Here is a 19879-nt window from a genome sequence, read left to right as displayed (position 1 = left end):
AGAAGTTTCACACGGGGTGAGCACACTAACCGCCCCCCCAACCAGGTCAGAGTTTACCACCTGAACCTGTCTATCTAGTCCAGGGACGACACCCTTAGACTGGACCATTGCCCAGCGAACCAGGACTTCCTTGGGAGCACACCTACCCCCTACCACATCAGAGCTTACCCCCTGAATCAGGCAATCCAACCCAGAGTCACTACCCTGCAGTTGAATCATTGCCTGGCGCACCAGGACTTCCTTGGGAGCACACCTACTCCCCATCAGGTCAGAGTTTACCCCCTGAACCTGATCATCCAACCCAGAGTCACCACCCTGCGGTTGAATCATTGCCTGGCGCACCAGGACTTCCTGGGGGGCACACCTACCCCCCACCAGGGAAACACCTTCCCCAGGGGCCACACAAGAGTCTGGCTGGCGCAGGTCTCCTGACCTCTGCCCATCTGACAGAGTCTGGATTCCCCCCAGCCCAGAAATGGTCTCACCAAGGTCATTCCTGGGGGGCTCTGCTCTCAGAGCTGACCCCTGACCCTCCAGGTTCTCCACTGGGGCCCACAGCCCCCTCTCAGCCCTATGCCTGGATTTCCACCTCCTCTGCTGTAGAACGAGACTACCAGACACCAGGACCAGCGGAACGCTATCACCAGCCACCCGCCCAAGTCCTAATGACAAAATGGGATCCTTCTGAACAGCTGGCCCTACGGCACAGGCTAGTCTCACCTCCTGGTGGTCACTCATAGAACCCTCCAGGACCTGGGACTGGAGCTCGGGTACCCTGGGCCTCAGCCCAACCCCATTCCCTCTCATCTGAGACTGGACATGGGATGCCTTACCCGCCCCAATACACTGGGACCTACCTGGGACACAAGCCTTTCCCACCACACCTGGTTGGGAAATACCTAGACCACTCTCATTAGGGACACCCCCTAATGCCACACCAGACCCCCTGGTACGCAACCAGAAGTCTGCTTCCTTTGCAAACTCGCTGGGGTCAGAGAGTTCACACACTGACAAGTGTTGGCGTAACTCTGAAAAACAACAACGAAGCAGGTGCTCTCTGACAATCAGATTAAACAGCCCTTCAAAATTGTTTACTGTGCTACCCTTCACCCATCCATCTAGTGCAATGCAGCAATCCTTCACAAACTCCTCCCAAGACTGGTGGGACAGTTTCCTACCACCCCTAAACCTTTTTCTGTATTCCTCAGGGGAAAAACCATACTTCACAATCAGTGCATTTTTTACAGTGGAGTACCCCTCCCTGTTACTCTCATCTACAGTCAGTAGGGCATCCCTCCCCTCCTCAGGAATAAAGCTCCTTAGGCCAGTTCCCCAATCCTTCTCAGGGATCCTGCGCTCTACCAGAGCCCTCTCATATTCCTTTAACCACTGACGTATGTCACCCCCCTCTTGGAACCTAGGTACCAGATCTATGGGTATGTGAGGAACATCTTTGCTACAGCACTGTACATTGCTGCCACCACTGGACTCCACCTGCAGCGCTGGTGAGTCCAGAACCTTCAGACTGCACTCTAGAGCGAGTCTTTCTCTGGCAAAGGCCCTCTCCGCCTCTGCCATCCTCTCCTGTACTAAGGCCTTCTCTACCTCAGCCCTTCTCTCCTCAACAGCTAGGCGCACTAACTGAAACTTCAGGTCCCTCTCTTCCCGCCTATCTCTTAGCTCATCAGGCGTCAAGGAATGAGAGGTAGCCCTGCTTCTTACACTGGACCCAGCAAGGGACTCCCTATCACTGGGGCCTTCCCTGTCAACTGGCGTCCCCAACCGGTCATTCTCACCCTCCTGATCAGTCTCTCTACCACTCTCTAGGGATGAGGTCTGGGAGCCCTCCCATTGGGAACCCTCGCTACACTCAGGATCCTCTGGGTACCCCCTAAGCACACTCCCTCCCTGGGTATATGTCACAAACCTTTCAAAGAAATTCAGAGATCTCCTGAGGTCCCCTTCTACAGGCAGCCCTCTCTCTCTACAGAACCCCTCTAATTCCTCCTGCTTGTAAAACGGCAGGTCCTCTAAATCAAAGGTAAGCCCCATCTTGAAAAGGTACAAATAACTCAACTGTGACAACCACAATACCCAAGCGTGAGAACTGAAAACAGGAAAAATGACTAAAGAGAGAAAGTTAAGAGAAGCCAAACATGTGATGGACTAAACGCAATCCTTGTAGTGAAATAATGAGTCACAATGGTATTGTGCAAGCGCAAGTCCTATCCCACCGCTGCCACCAATGTTAGAAATGGGGTTTCTGGTTGGCTAGGGTATGCACCTCAGCCAGGCAGAACTTACCCACTCTAGTCAGGGCAAGGGAGTTACACGTCCAAGATAACCCCTGCTCACCCCCTTGGTAGCTTGGCACGAGCAGTCAGGCTTAACCTGGAGGCAATGTGTAAAGCGTTTGCACAACACACACAACACATGTGACGCAATAGCCCCACCACAAAGGAAACACAACACCAGATTATATGAAAATATACTGTATTGTACACAAGGCAATTATCAGACCAAACATCACATATCAGTACTATCCTGCTACCTTAGCAGTTGTCAGAAGGTTACACATTAGTTACTCTGCAAACTAGCAGTAGTCACACATAACACACAGGTTACTCAGTATTCTGCAACATAAGCAGTAGTCAGGAATACACATATTACATCACAGCACTTGTCATAAGAATATCCTAAAATGCCCATAGTAGGAACATTAGAAAACATATGGCAAGTTAGAAAAACATATTAGCAAGCATGTCCATAAAAGGAACATTTGCATACACATATGTAAAAACATCAACCGCAGGTAGGTAATATATGAATCAAACAAAAGTCTGTAGAAAGAACTTTGGATTGCAACTATATTGGTCGTTTAAACAGTACCTGGTTTTATGAAGGCACCTCCAGTGCCTAGAAGGCGAACAATGGGGCCCCCAGCGTTCCTATGCGCAAAACCGGGGCCTCCCTTATACTCTAGGGTCAGAGGAGGGCGACATGCACCTCCTCTCTTTGATAGACAGGCCCCTCCGGGGACTGTGATTACTGGGGGGCCCCCCAGGGCCTCAACCGGCCCTCACGAGGGGGGCCAAAGCCAGCAAAAACATTTTAGGGCAGGAGGGAGCACCATGCACCCCCTCCGGTTTAATGACAGGCCCCTCCCGGGACCCACGATCTCTGGGGGCCCCCCCGGGCCTCCACTGGCCCTTCCACCAAGGGGGGGGGCACAATAATGCCTGTTTTACCTAACGGCAGAAAAAGAGCATCCTGCTCCTAACGCAGAGGCCAGGGGGAAGGGGGCACTCCCCGCGCCTTCCCCTGGTCCTACCGTGAAGCCACAAGAAGATCGGACCCCTCCTGGGGCCCGAGCAGACACTCGCCTGCACCCGATGCGAGTGTTCTTCCAGCTTTCCGGGCCGCTGCGGTGATCTTATTTAAAGGGGCACAATGCAGCCAGGAGCCTACGAGCTCCCAAGGCTCCATAAGCGCGCTGCAATCAGCGCTATGGCAGCCGCAACCACGGAGAAGCACCCCTCGTGAAGAAATGGATGCAGAATCTTAAGACAGGGTCCTCAGGTGGAGGGCCCAGCTACAGGCCAGCACAAGGGAAAGGCAGCAAGTGGCAAGTCCTGGCAGGTCACAGGTCAGCACAGCAGCAGCAGTCCATGGCGGTTCCTGGTGAGTCCTTTCAGCCTTTGGCGTCCAGTTCCAAGATGATTCCAAGAGTCTCCAAATTGTGGGGAAAATTCCCCTGTACTTATAGTCAGTTCTTACAGTGTTTTACAATGGTAGGGAGAGGAGGTTCCAGCCAGTTACAACTGGTTCTGGGAGTGCCCCCTCTCTCCTTTCAGCACAGGCTCCAAACATCAGTGGGGGGTTAACGACCCTATTGTGTGAGGCCAGGGCACAGTCTTTACAAATGCAGGTGTGCCCCGCCTCTCCCTTCTCTCAGCCCAGGAAGACTATTCAGTATGCAGATGCACCTCTGTGACACCTCCACCCTCCCTGTGTACAGGCTGTCTGAAAAGTATGCACAAAGCCCCAACTGTCACTCTGCCCAGACGTGGATTGGAGTCAAGCTGCAAAACACCAGAGTCATAAGCACAGATAAATGCGCACTTTCTAGAAATGGCATTTCTGTAATAGTAAAAAAAAATACACCCACACCAGTAAGCAGCATTTATTATCACCATCACAACCATACCAAACACGCCTATGCTACCCCTCATAAATCAGACAATACCCCTTACACATAAGGCAGGGCATTTCTAATGCAATCCTATGAGAAGCCAGCACTCACAGCAGTGAGACACCAGTTAGGCTGTTTGTCACTACCAGGACAGGGCATGCAACTTGGCACATGTCCTGCCTTTCTACATACATGGCACCCTGCCCATAGGGCTAACTAGGGCGTACCTTAGGGGTGACTTACATGTAGTAAAAGGGGAGTTCTGGGCCTGGCAGGTAGGTTTAGATGCCAGGTCCCTGTGGCAGAAAACTGCGCACACAGGCCCTGCACTAGCAGGCCTGAGACAGGTTTGACAGTCTACTTCAGTGGGTGGCACAAGCAGCGCTGCAGGCCCACTAGTAGTATTTAATTTACAGGCCCTGGGTATTGAGATACCACTGTAAAAGGGACTTATAGGTAAATTAAATATGCCAATTAGGTATAAGCCAATCATACCAACTTTAGATGGGATAGCACCTGCACTTTAGCACTGGTCAGCAGTGATAAAGTGCTCAGAGTCCTAGAGCCAACAGTGAGAGGTCAGAAAAACCAGGAGGAAGGAGGCAAAAAGACTGGGGATGACCCTGCGTAAGGCGAAAAGTCCAACACCCTCCATAACCAAGGACTCGCCTACCTGAACCACCGCCTTCACCTCCACCAACCGATTAGGAACCTCCACTTTGCACACATCGCCCTTCCAAAGATACCACACATATGCCGCTGCCATCCCAGAAGATGCTCTGTTTCCCGCCTCGGTGCCAAAGCCCAGGAACCCCCTTCCCCTTCACCTCTGCCCTGCACCCTCACTGACTCACTTCAGAAAGAGACTGAAAACCTGGCTTTTGGAATAAACACCTGCAGCAAGTGCCTGGATAGTCACTCGGGTGACAAGACGCGCTATACAAATGACACATGATTGATTGACTGGCCATTATTGCCATGGAAGGATCAGTTCCTCTGTCTTCATCAGTGTATAGGAGAGCCAATAAGCTTTCACAAGTATGTTTCTTGCATTGCCCATTGGATGTCCAGCATGTCAGCCAGCACAGCTGTTATGCAGCATGGGAGAGCACATAGAGAATGAAGAATCAAAGGAGGAACACTAGGTCTCAACTGAGGCACCCTGTCACAGGTCATCCTGTTTCTATCATTTGCCTTCCAACATTCACTCAAGGTCATGTACTCAAGAGGACAAACACAGAGGGAAATCAGAACTTTTTGGTGTGGCAAAGGGAGACTAGAGTGGAAGGGCTGCTCTTGTGCCGATCTATGGCAGGGCTAGCAACCCAGCTGAGAGTAACTGTTTTGGATGAGTCTTGCATACATATGATGAATGATTAATTTGTGGTAGAACGCAGTTCAAGATAACAAAAGCAATATTGTTTGTGTTTTATACAGTGGGGTTGAGAGCCTTGGATAGGATACGATTATACCTATGTTTATAATACCTTCATCAGCTTCATCAGAGTTATTTACAGGGAGAAAAATTGAAGTATTCCTGAAACTGGCTTTCATCCCCCCACCCGGAAAAAAAGTAACATAATGGGGACCTGTGGCCAACAGCCATTAAATCAATGGAACTGCAGGTTGAAAGGTTTGGGAACCACTGTTCTAGAGCTTTGAGGTCCTCAGGACAGGCATCAGGTACCACTTCTCCCTCTAGTCAGGGCACTTTCTGGGTACAGTCCCAAGTGTTCAGCTCAGCCATCTTCAGAGCATGGAACTTTTCTGGGAACAAGAGGCCACCCACTTGACACTTAGATAGCAGTTCCAGTGTGTGGACACCAGCAGGAGTCAGGAATCCTTCATTCTTTTTTCTCCAGTAATCAGTGCCTTTTTCTTTCTTCCAGATGTTTCTTCTGACCATTATTGCTAGAGTCCCTCAGCAAAGATATCTCTACACATCTTACACTGGCAGGAGACTTCTATGTCATTCTAGCCGCTTTGCTACAGAAATGATATTTCCTCCCCTGTCCCATTGTAGGAGCTGGGTTTATCTCCTGCTTGAAGCATAGACAGAAAGTGTAGATTGGCCCTTGGTACCTAACTTGGGAACTGTACTTCAAAAGAAAAAAGCTAATAAGGATGTACAATCTGATGTCTTCTCTCTCTGTCCGTTTCCCAGATGACTAATTCTCATTAAGTATCCACTGTTTACACCACTACTGGCTACCTACTGCCAAGAGGCATCCTACTGTCCTTCAGGAAGAAATCAGTTAACAGCCTGCCATGAGACACTGTAGTGCTTCTAAACTTCAGTTCTGCTAGAGCTCAATGATACTCTCTGGCCCTTTATATATTGGTAATTTATGTGATAGGTGGAAATACACCATGCAGTTTATATATGACATTCAACTTCCATGTCGCTGGTACAATTTCTATGCAAACTTACAATGCCTTCCTGGAAAGCTAAAACAAATAAACTGGTGCAAACTTACAATGCCTTACTGGAAAGCTAAAAAAGTAAACTGGTTATAGACACTTTGAAAGTACTGTTTTAGGGAGAAAGCCCACAGACTCAATCACTGAACAGTAGAATCTCATGAAATTAGCAACAATGCAAGGCAAATAGAGCTCATAAAAGGAAAACATGAGGGGAGACCATGCAGCAAAGGCAAATTTCCTAAAATTACCTTGAGAGTTCATCATACCATACATGCCATAAAAGTACAAAATGGCATATTAATGTAAGACACTGCAGGCTGGTCTCAAAATCGCCATGCATCCTAAATCTATGGCTATGAAAACACAGATGGCAGGACTCTAAATTGTCTGAGTGGTGCAGTATCCATGAAAAAACATCAATATATACGATGTTCTAGTATGTTTGTAGGAACTTTTTTATTTGATTTATCTTTAAAAGATGCCACCCATACTTCTTTTTCTCAGTTATCCATTTTGTTTAAAAAGTTAGGAAGAGAGAAATATTGCTGCTGACAAACCAAAATAAATTGTTTTCTGCAGAGACAGGGGCTATTCGTCATTGACATCCTCTGCTGGAATTGAACACTACCATGAAGTAATTGACAAAAATTGTTGAAAGAGACTTTTTTTTAAAGATTAGATTTAAACTACTGCTGAGTTAGGATAGGTAAGGCATTGTGAACAAGGTAATACTCAAGGCACTGTTGTGAGTCTTTCACTTGAAATGTCAGCCAAGTTCCCATTTATTTTTTAACCCATCAGTGAAACATTGTGCTATTTCTGGGGCCCACATAATATATTTCAAGAGTACCTACATCGTGGGACGCCCTGGATAATAGCCGAACAAATAGCATGTTAGATACTGAAACGTAAATAAGCAAATGCACATAAACGTAGAGGTGCCGCGAAATCTAAAAAAGAAATGCAAACTGTCAGAAAGAACAGAAATAAATATTGGGGCCTAGTCACAAACTGCAGTTTGTAGTACATTTAGTGATACCATAAAAGTACTGCTAATGTAATATGAAATGTTATTCACGTACCTACGTAATGAGGTCTCTGCCTCTCTTATCATTTATGTGTGGGGGTCTGCTCCCAGATTGCAGAGATCACAGCACAGGTAACTATATATTTGTGTAGAAATTGTGGGAGGCGCTAAGAGGAGTGGCTGGAAAAAGGGAAATAGTTACTTATAAAATGGAGGTGCAAAGGAAGGACTAAGGAGGTGTTAAGGGAGGGTTGAGGTATTAGGGAGGGACCTGCACCGACTCGGCCACTCACAAAAGAGTAAGCTCTTCCTACTCACAAACTGGTCTCCCACAGGACTACAGCAAAAAAACAGTTTTAAATGTATTCCAGGTCACCTTTAGTCACTCTTGCATACTGCAGCACCGGTCCATGCAATATAATGAGGAAGAGACGTACAACAAAACCCACATATGGACTAATTTTAAAATAAATGACATTATATAAATGGTTTAAAAATTATAATTACTCTTAAAACATCTAAAAAAAATCATTAAATTATTTGAAAATATTTTATTAAACTTTTTTAAGTATAAAAATGTTGGTAACAATATTTATTTTATATAACGACATTACTGTTATTTAATTCTATGCATCGCTTTTAATAATTTTAAATCCATAATAAATAGTTGTTTTTACTTTAGGTGGAAATTTTGTTTTGATTACATTTCAGAACAAAATTATTTGAAATCTAACAAAATTCAAATAACATAATTTTTAATTTAAAATTAAGTTAATAATGCTGTAATATGTTTTACATTATTCTTCATTTAAAAACAATATGCAAAATGAACATTGATATTTAACACATAAATACATTTACTATGTTTGTAAACTTTATTAAACTTTTCTCCACACTTTACCATAAGGAGATTTTCTGTTTATGTGTGAAAAGTTACAAGTAGCAACTTTGAATTCTTAACTTAAGCTCAACCCCTTGAGTGCAAGAGTGGAGACATGTAAGGCCACACTTTTGAGTAACTTGAGTAAAGTTATTCAAAACTGTAAAAGTAAACTTACATGTGTAGATTTACTCACGTGTAACTTTACCTTCGTGAATAGGCCCCTAAATATTGTGTAACGCCTAAAAAATGAAGGCTAAACAATGAGATGCCCTTACAACAAAGGCACTACAATGAAAAACCCTTTACCACAAAAGTCTTTTAGAATGAATTTTTGTACAACAGATATGCTTTTACCACAGATACCTCTAACCATGAAAATCGTGGTAAATCGATTTTGCAGGTAAGTAGAAATCATTCAAAAAAATATATGTGTGTGTGTGTGTGTGTATATATATATATATATATATATATATATATATATATATAATATGGAGGTTTAAGGGGGTGGGTTTTTGGTTGGCAAGGGAATGTTTAGGGTTTAGGGTGGGTATGAGGTTTTAGGAGGCAGAGGAATTTTTAGGGTTTAGGGTGGGTATGGCTTTTGGGGTGGCAGGGTAATTTTTAGGGTTTAGGGTGGGTATGGGTTTATGGGTGGGTCAGGAATTTTTAGGGTTTAGGATGGTTATTGGTTTTGGCTAGTAGGGGAATTTTATTGGTTTAGGGTAGGTTTGGGGTTTTCGGTGATGTCATTAGTTTTTTATTTTATTTCAACAGTTGGGCCCTCATTACAACCCTGGCAGTTGGTGTTAAAGGGCCGGTAATACCGCCAATAGGCCGGCGGTAAAAAAATCGGGATTTTGATCATGGCGGTTACCGCCATCCACAACCGCCGCTTTAACACACCGACCGCCAGGGTGGTAACGGCTGCTGGGCTGGAGACTTCGGTCTCCAGCCTGGCGGCCATTATATTTCCACCCTCAGGATTATGACCCGGCCTACCACCATGGTTTACGTGGTTTCTGTACCGCCACAAAAACCATGGCGGTAGGCACTATCAGTGCCAAGGAATCAGTTCCCTGGCAATGATAGGGGTCTCCCCTGCCCTCCACCCCCTCCCCACAGTCCTTCCCCACCCTCCCCCTCCCTCTACTGCCCCCGCACATATACACATCCACACGTGCACCCACATACACATGCATACCCACATTCACCCATGCCTGCAGACATACATTCCAACACGCCACAACATACACCAACATACCTTGTCACACACATGCCTCGACAACACACAACATGCACATTCACTCATTCATGCATGCAACCACCGCGACTCACACCCGCATGCACGCATACCAAAACATACATCCCCCCCACATACACAAAACACCCACCACCCCCTCTCCGGTCAGAGAACCCAACTTACCTGCTTGCAGGGGGTCCTCCGGCTGGAGACGGTCCACGGCGCTGCTGTCAGCAGCAGCATCCGCCAGCAAAACACCGGCAGGCCATATCATTGGTCATGACCGTCGGCTGTGTTCCGCCAGATTTCTGGCGGTATGCCGGCGGCGGTCATAATACGTGTTGCCGGCTGGTAGCCACGGGGGAGGTATGTTGGCGGCCATCGCCGTGGCGGTAGGCAGTCAATAACGCCAGTCTTGTTATGAGGGCCTTAGTGTCTTTAAGAAGAACCTGGAAAAGCTACACAAATGACCCCTTGTTCAATTTGAAATGTTGTCTACTTTTCGAAAATGTATAGCTTTCTGGGATCATCCATGGGTTACACATCTGCTTCTACTACAAACTGCAAGGAGGTTGAAACCGAAAAAAATTTGACAAATGAGCTGTGTTTTAAGATTGGGATTTTGCTACAATTCTACTTGTTCCTGAAAGCAATGAAGATGGTAAAATCCTAGTACACCAAACCTTTTGTTAATGCCATTTAAAAAAGAAAAAAAAAAAAAAAGTCTTATATAACACTTTTTCCCGATGTTTCCCACAGAAAACCTAAATGTAGCTATATTTTGGTTATATTCTCAATTCGGGTCAGGGGAATTTACAAGCCATGGGTTCCATTTAGAATCCGCAGCATGTTAGAAAAAGGGATGTAAATTTGTCATGGATATCTTTTATGGAATTTTTTTTTTATGAAGGTCTACTTGTGAGGTACTCCAAACATCCAAGAAAGGACTTAGCACCAAGAGGTGGAAGCCCGGCAGTCAAGTAGTTAAAGATGGCAATCATACATTGGGCCCATTCCCAGTTGTTCTTTGTCTATTTATACATTTATGTGTAATAGGATGCATATCCGTAACACATAAATAATGAGTTAGAATACACTCAATCCAAAAATCTGGGATACCTTTCCATGTGCTAAGCTTTTTATTTAACTCTCATTGCCTTGGTTTATTCAGTTTGTTTTACTGGACATTTTATTTGCTGCTACTGCAGGGATGCTATTTCAGAAGCAGCTGTGTGCTTTATAAATTGTGAGTCCCAACTTTGAGGGTTAGGCAACACCTCTAACACCACTTCCTAGTGTCTAGGACTTGGGTCACCACTTGGGGTTAGGATGATCTCCAGCAGAAGCCAGGTGCAAGAGTTCAAGATCTCTGAAGATTGTTATGTTCCTGTAGCTCACACAGGAGACTAGCCCACTAGCCCTTGGAGTCACTCTAGTAGACCTGGATTCAAGAAGATGTCCTTCCTCTGTCCTTCAAGCAGCAAGGCAGGCCTCACGCAGCAGGGCAGTCCTCTAGAGAGTAAGGCAGCCTTAAAGAAGCAGGGCAGTCCTCTGATGAATAAGGCTGGCCTCAAGCAGCCGGGAAGTCCTCTGGAGTAGAAGGCAATCCTTCTGAAGTCTTGCACAGGTCCATGAGTGTACTATAGAGGAGACCCAATATTTTATACCTGGTGCCAGTCTTTTAAGTGGGGGTGAGGCTCTGGCTGCCCTTACATCTGGTTCTGGAAAGTTGTTCCCTTCCCCTGCCAAAACTCCAAGTCTAGGGCAACACAAAACTGGTGTGAAGTCCCTTTGTGTGTGCTGGAAGAAAATGTTTGAAATGTAAGTCGAGCAGGAAACAACTCCGCCCCACACATCTGACCACCACTCTTTGTCTCACTGTCTGGGAGGAATATAAAAAAAGCCAATTGCCAAGCTATGCACAGTTATGTGACCCAAGACACAGACAGCAGGCAACAAATGGTTAGGAGAAAAAATTCCAACCTTCTAAACTTTCAATCTAAATTTACCATTACAGAGGATTTTTAACTTAAAATTAATTTGATGCCAAACTTAACATCCGTATCTGTTCACAATCAAACTTGGAAGGTAACCAAATGTTATTCAATGGAAGAGGTAAGTCTTACAGTAGTGAAAAAAGAATTTAAGGTTTTTTACTACCAGGACATATAAAACCTAAAAACATGTTGAACTTTTTAATCAGAATGCATCCTACCCTCTGGGCTGTGTAGGGCATACCTTTTGGGTGACTGATGTGTTTTAAAAAGGAAGGTGTAAGCCTGCCACGCTGTTTCATTTGACAGGTCAGATTGGCAGTTTAATAACTGCACTAAAGTCTGCAATGGCAGACCTGGAACATTTTTTAAAGTGCTACTTAAGTAGGTGGCACAATGAGAGCTGCAGCCCCTCTGTTAGCATTTAATTTATAGGCCCTGGGTACATGTACTACCATGTACTAGGGCATCATAAGAAACATCAATATGCCAATCAGTTGTAAGCCAATTGTACCATGTTTCAGGGAGAGAACACAATCAATTATCTCTGGTTATCAGTAGTAAATTGCACAGAGTACTAATGTTAACACATCAAAATTCAGAAATGAGGGGTGAAGGCAAAACATTTGAGTGAAGACCACACCAAGGATGACAGGTCTAACACATGCTAAACCAGTGTTGGCTTCAGAACTGAGACTCACACACACTTGCACCGTGTCCATGCACATGGAATGCCAGTGTCATGTTCTGAGTTTTACAAAGCTGCTGAACTTTAATAAGAGAGATCAGAATATCACACTATCCCTGAAGCACAGATTCATGAAAAATGGTATGCTGCCCCCAACCCTGTATATGATTCACACAGGACAGGAAGAGTAGTCCACTGCCTTATGTGAACCAATGCTTGGTGCACTACTGTAGGCCACAGAACATGTCATAGACCTTGTGCTGTCAGTGATTGGCCTAGGCTTCTACACACACTCTATATCAATAGGATGCTGGTGTCAAACCAAAAGTCAGGATACCAGTTTGACATATAGTTGAGCACTCAGGGTAGGAAAACATGTCTGTATACCAAATAGGGGAAATTTCCTTCCCAATAGGGTGTCACACAAATAAGGCATTGCCTGTGAAGTACCTATTAGACCTCATTAATTCAATATGATGTTAGAAATAGAGGCCTACTCAATGAAAGCTTCTCTTGTTGTAGAGAAAATATGCTAATATGTGCCCTGTAGCTGTGACTTCTGAACTGCCTTCGAGCGGAGCACATATCTTTCATTCCTCTCATCCACAGTATCTTCCCCTACAACTGAATATTTGGTTGATATGAGCATTGAAACACTGACACATAGGTAGATAAGACAACATGGCCAGGATTAAGCACTGGTGTGTTGAGGTATTCAAGATCAAGGCCAGCTTTATCCCAAGACTAGCAGCTTCTTTTAACCTAAGACCTTTCGAGAAAAGTAAAAAGTATATTTGCTTTTCTAATTAATACTATGAGGTAAAATTTAAGGATAAACATTTGAATATATCTGCTCCACAGAATCTCCTTTTTGATGTTTGCATTCTTTATACCATATATTCTCTCATGTTGCTATGACCATCAGATTGCTGCTTCCTTCAAGTGCAGCCTAACGTTCTTGATAGTTCCCTGTATATGCTTTCAGCCATTAATTGACGCTTCCCAATCCTGAGTTGATCAGATGTCCTGGTGGAAACAGTTATTTAATGTTTACCTGATTATTAGTGCCTATCAAAAATATCTAGTATAGACCTGTCCAACCCACAAATGTTTGTTTCTACAGTTTTCATCACCAGAAGGAATTCTATCTCAAAAATCACGTCTATATTCCTAAAGCTGTAAACAATTTACTTTGACTTAAAACTTATGTGTGAGAAACTGGGGCTGATTGCAGAGGCCCCCTAACTTTTTGCCCCCATTTTCCACTTTATGCTGGTGTTTTCCTGACTCTGATGGTGCCCTGGGTACTGCTAACCAGTCCCAGGGCCTGTGCTCTGTGTAAACTGGATATGCAAATTAGGCTAATTATAATTGGCTAAGTTAACCTACCTATAAGTCTCTAGTATATGGTAGGGCATGTAGGTTTAGGGACCACAGCATAGGTGGTGCACACCTAGGTGCATTGCTGAGGTGCCCAGTGTCATTTTAAAAGCAAGCCTGCCTTGCTGGCTGCTTTTAAATTAAAGTTATATGCAAATTCGACTTTGGAATTAAAGGTACTTCCAAAGTCTTAAACTACCTTATTTGTACATATAAGTCACCCCTAAGGTGTGCCCTATGTGCCCCTAGGGCTGGGTGCCATGTAACTATAAGCAGGGACTTTATAAAAATAGATTTATAAGCCCTGGTGAGGTAAAAACAGCCAAATTCCTTTTTCCCTCATTGAAGTAAATGGCCTTCATAGGCTAGAATGGGCAGACTTTATTTTAAATTTTAAAGTCTCCTTAAATGTTACATACCAAGAATTTGGTATCAAATTGATTGTTATAATAAATCCCACAACTTCCAGTTGTTGGATTTAATATAACTAGTGCAGGTAAAAAGTTTAGACTTTACCTAAAAAGTTGCCAATTTCAGCTCTGCATTGTTTTTGCTGCTGTGCTCTGATTGGCCAGCCTGCAGCAGCTTCTGCCAGGCCACTTTAATGAGGTGTGAAGTGGCCTGGCTTCACACAAAGGAATGTGCTTGGGGGAGAGAATCTCCCCTCAGCAGATGGTGAGGCAGGAAGGGGGAGGGCTGCCAAACTGGTCTTCAAAGGCAGAGAAGGACATCTGGAGCACCCAGCAACACCCCCACATCCTGCAACCCCAGACAGCTAGGTGCCCCCTTGATTAGATTAGGAGAGGGGTGTGTTTATGATTTTTAGCCACACCAGTGGGTGGGCTCAGCCAGATCTCTCCTCCAAAAATCAGATTCATCCATTTTGGATTTTTAGAGACTGTTGCCTTCTGGGATGGATTTTTGCCACACTTCCCAGGAAGTGGTCATCACAGGGGGACGACCCTGTCCCTGATTGGAGAACCAGGGCCCCCCTGCTTTTCACCCAGGAGCAAGGATAAAACTGGCAGACCTGCACCCACGCCTCAGATCCCCTCCAGAATTCAACAAGAAAGGAACTAAAGAAGAAGAAGGACTGCCCTGCTGGACCCCTGGCCTGCACCTGGACCCTGCACTCAGAAGGACTGCACCAGCTGCACACTTGGGCTTCACCACAAGAAGGACTTTGCCTGGCTTCAACTGGTTCAAGGAGGGACTCCCTGTTTGCTACAGGTGAAAAATTGCTAAACCAGAGTCCCCTGCACCAACTCCTGAAGAAAGCGACCAGCTGACCACTGTCCAGTGGCCAAAAAGGAGTTTGCGCCAGGTGCATTCTGGGAGTTGAAGTCCGCACCCCCAAGGACCATCACAGAACTTCTGGACCCTGGCGGTGAGCTGTGGACCCCAAAAGAACCTTAAAAGAACATCTGGGTGAAGCCCCAGAAGTTTGGAAAAGATTGGAGAATTTTTGAAAAAAAGCTCCATAAAGTGACCGACCCGACGCGGAAATTCTAGCCGGCTTGCCTCAACCGCGACCCGGCCTGACTTCGTGGTTCGTCCCGGTAAAGAAAAACATCCAAAAAAGAGACTAAGTCCGAACGTAAAAAGTTGACCGGGACCTCCCAGCCATCGTATCCGAGAAGGGCTCCATGGACGTCGGATCAAGATCCAGGTTTACCCCGGTCGAAGGATTTTCATCTCGAAAAAACGACTAAGTCCGAAGGTAAAAATCACCACCGAGGAAACCGACTTCGCGTATCCGGACAAGGGCTCCAGGAGGTCGGATTCAACTGGCAGGTTCGTCCCGGGGAAGAAAAACATCAAAAAAGAGACTAAGTCAGAAGGTAACTTTTTAACCGAGGCCTCCCGCGACTTGTAGCCGAGCAGGGCTCCATCGCGGTCGGCCTGAAAGTTTGACTTTGCCCCGGTCCTGGTGCAACCAGATGACCCGATTGGCGCTTTTTGTTTCTAAGCGCTAGAAAATAATAATACTTTAAAAATTCATATCTCCGGTTCCCCTGAACCGATTTTAATCGTTTTTGTGTCATTTTAAAGATAAAAATATAAGCTATTTTTATAAATTAGTTTTGGATTTTTAAACTGTTTCCTGTGTTTTATTTAATTACTGTTTTGTGATATTTGAATGCTTTACACTTTGTCTCCTAAGTTAAGCCTTGACGCTCGATGCCAAGCTACCAAGGGTAGAGCTGGGATTAATTTACTGAGACCTAACTGTACCTATGTGGAGGTTAGTGGCTTGTTGCTAGGTGTAGGTACCTACCTGCCCTACCAATAACCCATTTTCCAACATAATTGGAAGCAGCGACGGGATCCTGTACTTGTGTTCAATATCACGTTACAGTTTTAGATAAAACAAATTAAAAATCCTTTAAATTGTCCTAGTGCAAAAATTGTTTTTAATTTTTAATTTTAATTTTTTTTTTTTTAATTAATTTGGATTAATTTCAATTATTGAATTTTTGTAATTTTTCTAAATTCTTGTTACCAATTTTTGCAAAAAGTTTTTGTTGACACAAAACTAGGGAACCATGGAGCTTGATCTGGCTAGCCTACCCACACTGACAGTAGTCCAGCTTAGGGGGTTGTGTATTGAGAGGGGGTTGCCTGCAACCCCTGATCTCAGGAAACAAATCCTGATTAAATCCCTGACAGCATGGGCTGAGGTCCAAGAGGTAGAGACAGAGGAAGCTCCAGAGGAGGAAGAAAAAGAGGAAGATGCTAACTCTAACCACTCAGGGGAGGGAAGGCATCAGACCCCAAGTGAGGAAGAGGAGGAACGGTCCTCAATGGATACAGTCACTAGGGGCAGACCCAAAGCTAGTGGTAGGAAGAGGGTCCTTTCGGGAAGAGAGAACCCATCCATCAGGGAGAGAGAGCTGGAAGCCCAGCTAGCCTACATAGCTTTGGAAGCAGAGAAGCTGGCCCTAGAAAAGAAAAAGTGGGCATACAAAGAAAAAAGAGATGGAAGCAGCGATAAAGAAGCTGAGGTGTCCATGGGTGGGGGAGTTTGCCCCAGATTACCCAAGGGGGTGGTCCCTGCTTATGTAGAGGGGGATGACATAGATAAGTGGCTGGAGGCCTTTGAGAGGGCACTCCAAATGAGAAGGGTTAGGCCTCAATACTGGGGTTCCCTTTTGTGGGAGTTGGTCCCCAACTCAGGGAGGGATAGGCTTCTGACCTTAAGGGGGGAGGAGGCAGATTCATACCCTAGTATGAAAAGGTGCTTAGCCAAGAAGTTTGGTCTGACCCCAGAGCAATATAGAATGAAGTTCAGGGACACCCAGAAGGTCAGTACCCAGTCTTGGGTTGACTTTGTAGACACCTCACTAAAAGCACTGGAGGGCTGGATTATTGGCAACAAAGTTAATACTTATGAGGGGTTATACAATCTGATCATGAGAGAGCACATCTTGACCAATTGTATCCAAGAAAGGTTACGCCAGCATCTAGTGGACTGTAAGCTGACCAACCCTAGAGAGCTAGGGGAGGCAGCTGATGAGTGGTTGAGAACCAGGGTGGTTGTCAAGTCCCAGGGGGGAGACTCCAAGAAGGGGGGGACAGGTCCCCAAAAACCTAAGGAGGGAGGTGGTAAGCCCACCACAGAGACTCCCTCTGTACCCCAGAACCCTAAGAAGGAGGAGAGTAAATCCCACTCCCAATCTGACATGCAGAGACAGGGAGACCCAGGGTTAAAAAAGCTCTTGGACAGTAGGGCATGCTTTGACTGTCAGCAGACAGGTCACTTCAGAGGAGATGCAGCCTGTCCAAAGAAAGTGGTTAGCACTGGGCTGTCCAGTGTAGCCATAGAGGAGGATTCCTCAGATGATGAAGTCCTCCTAGCATTGTGCTGGGAGACAGGACCAGATGGTAAGCTGGTGATCCCTGAGGGTGGGAGTAGGCACTTCCACCACATTCAAGTGAATGGGATCCCTACCACTGGCCTGAGAGACACCGGTGCCAGTCACACTATAGTGAGTGACCGGTTAGTGACCCCAGACATGTATGTCCCAGGAAAGACAAAGAAAGTCAGGATAGCCACAGGGGAGGTCACCTCCAAACCTGTAGCCATAGTGCCCCTAGAGAGGGAGGGTATCCTTGACTGGATTAGGGTGGTAGTCAGTGCTGACCTTCCCCTAGATTGTATCCTGGGCAATGACCTCCCAGAGGTGAGTCTGGTCACAGATGGGGTGGTCGCCCAGGGCGCCCCCCCCAACCCAAAGTCCTGGGGAGTCAGTCCCTACAGTTAGGAGACAGGGGTCCCCAAGAAAAGGAAAGAAGAAAAGGAAGGGTAGGCCACTCTTAAAGAGAGTTCCAGGGAGCCAAGGGCCTTCTGCCCCAGTAAGGGGGGAGCCCAGAGTTGGCACTGGTGAGGCCTCACCTGACCCCAAGGAAGTCCTGAGTAGTCAGGCAGCTGTCCAGATGCAAGGTGTTGCCCTTGCACTGACAGAAGGGAGAGTGGAAGGAGGGTGTCTGCCACAGGAGGTGGTAGCCCCCCACTCTAGACAGCAAGAGGGGTGCCAGGACCCCAAAGATGCCCCTAAAGCAGCTCAGCCACCTGTCAGTGGAGAGCTTAGGGTGTGGTTCTGGGTACTGACAGCTGTCAGTAGCCTCTGCTGGGTGCAAGCCTTCCTGGCAGCACTGTACTTGGCCTGGGAGGCAGACCCCAAGGCCAATAGCAAAGTAGGCCCCCTGACCCTGTTGGTCATGGTGGGGTTGCTCAAGTGTTGGGTGACCTCTTTGGGTAAGCTAGGTGTTGCCCTAGCAAAGTTAGGAGTAGGGGAGGTGGGCACCTCACTACCCAAGTTGACAGAGAGAGAGGAGGAAGACCCCCCTAGAGGGAAGTTTCAGTTTGAGTTGGGTCCTTTTACTGTTGGGATGGCTTCACTACCCAGAGGGAGTGACCCTGACAGGAGGATATAAGGCAGAGTAGGCCCTGCAAAGGGACAGCCAGTTTTCTTCACTGTCTTCCTCGCCTAACAAGCCAGGAAGACTCTCCCAGGGTTGGGCTGAGTCTCCTGGGCGTGTGGGCTGGGGGGGGGTTGTGTGAGAAACTGGGGCTGATTGCAGAGGCCCCCTAACTTTTTGCCCCCATTTTCCACTTTATGCTGGTGTTTTCCTGACTCTGATGGTGCCCTGGGTACTGCTAACCAGTCCCAGGGCCTGTGCTCTGTGTAAAATGGATATGCAAATTAGGATAATTATAATTGGCTAAGTTAACCTACCTATAAGTCCCTAGTATATGGTAGGGCATGTAGGTTTAGGGACCACAGCATAGGTGGTGCACACCTAGGTGCATTGCTGAGGTGCCCAGTGTCATTTTAAAAGCAAGCCTGCCTTGCTGGCTGCTTTTAAATTAAAGTTATATGCAAATTCGACTTTGGAATTAAAGGTACTTCCAAAGTCTTAAACTACCTTATTTTTACATATAAGTCACCCCTAAGGTGTGCCCTATGTGCCCCTAGGGCTGGGTGCCATGTAACTATAAGCAGGGACTTTATAAAAATAGATTTATAAGCCCTGGTGAGGTAAAAACAGCCAAATTCGTTTTTCCCTCATTGAAGTAAATGGCCTTCATAGGCTAGAATGGGCAGACTTTATTTTAAATTTTAAAGTCTCCTTAAATGTTACATACCAAGAATTTGGTATCAAATTGATTGTTATAATAAATCCCACAACTTCCAGTTGTTGGATTTAATATAACTAGTGCAGGTAAAAAGTTTAGACTTTACCTAAAAAGTTGCCAATTTCAGCTCTGCATTGTTTTTGCTGCTGTGCTCTGATTGGCCAGCCTGCAGCAGCTTCTGCCAGGCCACTTTAATGAGGTGTGAAGTGGCCTGGCTTCACACAAAGGAATGTGCTTGGGGGAGAGAATCTCCCCTCAGCAGATGGTGAGGCAGGAAGGGGGAGGGCTGCCAAACTGGTCTTCAAAGGCAGAGAAGGACATCTGGAGCACCCAGCAACACCCCCACATCCTGCGACCCCAGACAGCTAGGTGCCCCCTTGATTAGATTAGGAGAGGGGTGTGTTTATGAT

This window comes from Pleurodeles waltl, chromosome 2_1, assembly GCF_031143425.1.
Source record: "Pleurodeles waltl isolate 20211129_DDA chromosome 2_1, aPleWal1.hap1.20221129, whole genome shotgun sequence".
Taxonomy (NCBI): domain Eukaryota; kingdom Metazoa; phylum Chordata; class Amphibia; order Caudata; family Salamandridae; genus Pleurodeles; species Pleurodeles waltl.
The sequence above is the reverse complement of the archived record's forward strand: the minus strand, read 5'-3'. Positions refer to the sequence as shown.